Genomic DNA, 4,539 nt, shown 5'->3' on the forward strand with positions numbered 1-4,539 from the left:
ACTAAAATTAAAGTTTGGCCGCTCAATAAGATTTCGTCCGTTGCCTTAAAGGGCTTGGGAAGAAGAGAAGCACACAAAATTTCAGATTCCGTCGCAGATTGTTAACTTCTCACGCGCAGATCCCACATTAATTGAATTGAAAATTCATTTGTTTGTGAGTTTTTTATTATTAAAGAATAAATTAATCTATCCGTCGCCCACTGGTTTCTCCGAGTGGTTTCGTATTATATAAAGGTTTCAGTCGCCTTTGTTTATGTTTCCTCCCTCGCACTCTGACTGTGATCTTCAGCCTCCGTCCAACGGCGAGTGACAACTCACCCACCAAATGATGCATCGGAGGAAGATGACCAAAATCTCGACAATTAATTCGTTGATTGTAGTTTCTCACAGCTACCCAGCCATATTGATTGTCGTTAGATCTGTCGGTCGGTGATCGCTGCTCTCCGGACACTTCCTAGCCAGAAGCCAACATCGGTGTCTGTCCCCGTGTCATGAACCTGTTCATTTTCTTAAGGTTTGTAACTAGTCAGATCTCTCCTCTGTTCAAGGATTCAGATCTGGATATTTTCTCTTTATTGATATGGATTTAGATAAGGATTTGCTAGTGTTCTTCTCTGTGGCTTCTATTCTAGCACCGGATACAATTAGATTCACGTCATCTAATAGGATATGAAGATTGAAGATCGAGCTAGGTGATCTGGTCTCTTCAGAGTCTTATCTTTGACCCTTATAGTTGTTTAGTTTGATTACAATTGTATCTGATAGGTCTGACTTGAATTTATTTATACCAACGTTTTTATAATCAAATATATCAATTAAGCATAAAACTTCTTCCTGCGCTAATTTTCTCTCCTGGGCCATTTGATTATATGGCTTTGAAAGTGGGTATCTTGGTTTTGCGTCATGGATTGAGATAAGCATACAAAATCAGGTATCTGATGATGTGTTAGAAAATTAATTTCTGCTTTCCAGTCGATTTTGGATTTGGTTCATATATACAGTGCTCCATAGACATCTCTGTGACGCTAGTTTGTATGCCTTTCTATAGCCAAGTGAACGTACTCTACTTATGCAGATAGTGAAGCTGCATATAAGTGTCTCAAAGAGAGATATGGGACCAAGCAGGAGGACATAATCCTCTATGGTCAATCTGTCGGAAGTAGCCATACTATTGATTTTGCTGCCCGTTTGCCTCGACTAAGAGCAATTGGGCTGCATAGTCTGTTATTAGAAGATAATCGAGCTGGTGAGCGAGTCACTGTTGATTCAAGGAAGAAAAATCCTGCTGATTTTGCTTTATGGAAGGTAGTGTCTTGAACTCAAGAACTGATGGTAGCTATTGGTTATGCTCTCTTATTTTTGTTTATTAGTTCAACTGCAGAAGTTTAATGAAATCTTTTAATGTTACAGTCTGCAAAGGAAGGTGAACCCTTCTGGGACAGTCCATGGGCACTGGAAGACCTGGTTGGCATATCGAGTGCAGTGCCATGAGTACTACTTATCTGGGTTACTCTTTTGACATACATGGTGGAGGGATGGACCTTCTGTTTCCCCCACACGAGAATGAAATTGCTCAGAGTTGTGCTGCTTGTAAACAAAGTTATATAAGCTACTGGATACACAATGGTTTTGTCACTATAGACTCTGAAAAAAACTTGTTGGGAACCATCATTCTAATGGTTCAGTATCTAGCTTTAGAGTCAAATTCTTGTCTGATTTAATGCTTACGTTATAAATATTTGATATTTCAGGTAAAGTGACTCGGTCACCAGCTCGATTATCCTCTATGTATTCTGTGAAGTGCAGTTGTTGGTTTGATATCCACATGGTGATGTCCTTTAGCTGATGAGTATTATCAAATTACTTTATCTAGATAATATTGAAGCCTGTGTATGTGTCCCTAACATGATTTTTATTTAATGTGCAGAACATTGATAAATTCCCTCTGGTGAAATATCCTGTGCTGGTAATACATGTAAGTACTTGGATATGTTATTTCTGCATTTTCTTCTATTGTTGACCCCTCAATATAGGGAACTTGTGATTGTTTCTAAACATGTTATTCTTCTAATACAGAGAAATTGTTTTTGCAGGGTTATGTGAACAATTTGATGCAAGGGAGAAGTTACAGCAGTCAATGGAGGATTGTTCAGCATCATTGGGAGTATTCAATGTCTAGTAATTGACTTTGTAAATTTTCATTTAAGTATAGGGTAGGTGTTGAGACTAGTATTGTATTTGGTAGCTTGTACGTAACATTTTGGGTGTGGTATAATATAATAGTATATTCATTCCTGATACAAGAGTTGTATGTGGGCCCATGGATGAGAAACCAGAAAAGATTTCTTGAATTCACATCAGTGGTATTGGTATCAGATGGCCACAGATCAGAATCTTAGAAAACATTAAAAAACAACTGATACTGTTCATTGTCGGAGTGGAAAGGAAGAAGCGCATGAAATTGTGAAGGGCAATTGTATCCAAGCTGCCACGGACAGCTTTTGTGGTGCCCAAATTGGAAAATCTCAAAATGGAGTCAGTACAAATCGTCTCGGACAGGTAATCTGTGGCTAAAGATCAATAGGCACAAGAATCTGTCCCTAATACCATCAATGGCCATGAAATCATGGCTGTGGCCATAGGCCATATTTCTAGTAGTGAATTTGTTTGGATTTCATAAGTGCATGGATTGTCCTTATAACAATAATTGAATAAAGAACATAATAGAATACTATAATTTTTTAGACAAACATAATACAATAATTATTATGACTTGAAAAAAAAAAGTTCCATAAAAATAAATTATGTATGTCAAAATAGATTAGGAAAAACGTAAAGACAACCAAAGGAATACATTATGAAAAATGTAAAGGCAATTAAAAATGTACATTAGAAAGCTGCATACTCATCCATTCCAACCTCATTATCATTATAACATTCTTGTTCCCCGTCATCCATATGTTCCTCATTATTCTCATTCTTATTGTCTTGAGTATCATTGTTATTCTCTGGACTTTCATTATCATCATTTCGCGGTCTATCTTCCCACATAGTGTTTGGCTCCTTTTTTGTTGCAGCTGGTCAACAGTCTCTTTTCTGCGCGGGCGTGCCAGCACCGTTCGGGTGCGGTCGTCGGGGGTGTCCCTTGACCTGATTTCTGTCGAGCGATTGTAGACAAGGAGAGCACCAACCTCGTCGCGGGATTCTTTGTGCCTCGTGGTGAGGACTTTGCTGAAGTTTCTTCTTGTTCACAAGTCGATACTCAATATTGCAGATTGAGCAGAGCGAAATCACCGAGAAGTATTGAGATCTTGCTAAAGTGTGACTTTAGCTTGGCTGGGTTGCTAGGGCGTTACCCTTGCTTGGCTGGTTCTGTAACCGTTGTGGTCGCGGCACTACCGTCGGCTCCCGAGGAGACTAGGACCGAAGTACGTTGACAGAGGGTTTGGTGGCACTGAAAGTTTGCTTCTGAGAAGACTAGGACTAAGAGTGTGATCACCGGTAAAAGAAAGAGAAGGAGAGGAGTTGCTCTTAGAGATGTTGCTCTAGAGAGAACTTAGATCATCTTAGAGATGTTTTGATGAATGAATTGGTTTTTAGTGATGAATTTGTAACCTCTATTTATAGGCTACCATGCCAAAGCAGTTGGCATTAAACAAATGATAGTGGAGCATTAATTGGAGATAAGAAATGATGAATTTTGGAGATAAGGAGATAAAGAAGCATAATTGGAGATAAGGAATGATGAATTTTGGAGATAAGGAAGCACTTTCGGCTCCTTTATTCCTTCAATTATATCTCTATCAAGAATTCAGATTTTGACCGTGACTTCTTCATAACAAATGTTCCACTATGAGTGTAGATCATCCTGGTAAAATTTCAGAGCTTTTGGTATAGTGGTTGGGCCGAACAAGCTGTTGGATCTCTTATAGGTCCAGTTTTCTAGTTTTGCTTCTGCAGAAAATTGGACTGATTGTTTGAAGGCCTTCCACTCATAACTAGCTCTAGAACTCTTCATAATAAATGATCTTTGGGATGTCTAGAATTAATCTGGACAGTTTTAGCTGATTTGGATTTCATTTGATTAATCTTCCGCCCTCATTCCTTGTTTAGCTCGGTTTCTCCTAGTCTAAGTAGGAAAATGTGCTAAAGTTGACTTTTCATGCTTCCATAGTAGGCTTTATTTAGCCTCTAAATATATATTTCGAACTTGTCGACAATACATAGCTTGAGCCACTGACCTTGGCTCAATTTCTCCAAGACGTGCCTTGTCAGGCCAAAATGCTCATTTTGGGTCCAAACACATAGCTTCAGCAATAGTAAGCCTCCAAGCATTAGCCTCCCTCCTTTGTCGTTGTTGAATTTGAGAAAGTAGTTCAAGATTCTCATCTTCCATATCTAGATAGGATGAAGATGATGAATCATTTTCTGGTTCAACAGGAAATTCATCCTCACGACATTCTTTGCGAATAAAGTTATGTAGTCCAGCACAAGCTAACACCAATTCTGCTTGTGTTTGATATGGAAATGGAGGTGCGG

At 38.8% G+C, this 4,539-nt stretch overlaps 1 long non-coding RNA gene across 3 annotated transcripts; it reads left to right on the top strand.

The window, feature by feature from the left end:
- LOC112166749 lies at positions 1-2,255 on the top strand. Of its 3 annotated transcripts, none has more exons than XR_005800025.1 (5): positions 1-514; positions 1,049-1,305; positions 1,411-1,828; positions 1,928-1,975; positions 2,094-2,255. It is a non-coding gene; the product is annotated as an uncharacterized LOC112166749 (long non-coding RNA). The 3 variants fall into 3 exon arrangements; XR_005800024.1 differs by having other exon boundaries at positions 3-514; positions 1,076-1,305; XR_002923395.2 differs by lacking the exon at positions 1-514 and having other exon boundaries at positions 603-1,305; positions 2,094-2,254.
- Positions 2,256-4,539: the final 2,284 nt, after the last annotated feature.

This window comes from Rosa chinensis, chromosome 5 (assembly GCF_002994745.2).
Source record: "Rosa chinensis cultivar Old Blush chromosome 5, RchiOBHm-V2, whole genome shotgun sequence".
Classification (NCBI taxonomy): domain Eukaryota; kingdom Viridiplantae; phylum Streptophyta; class Magnoliopsida; order Rosales; family Rosaceae; genus Rosa; species Rosa chinensis.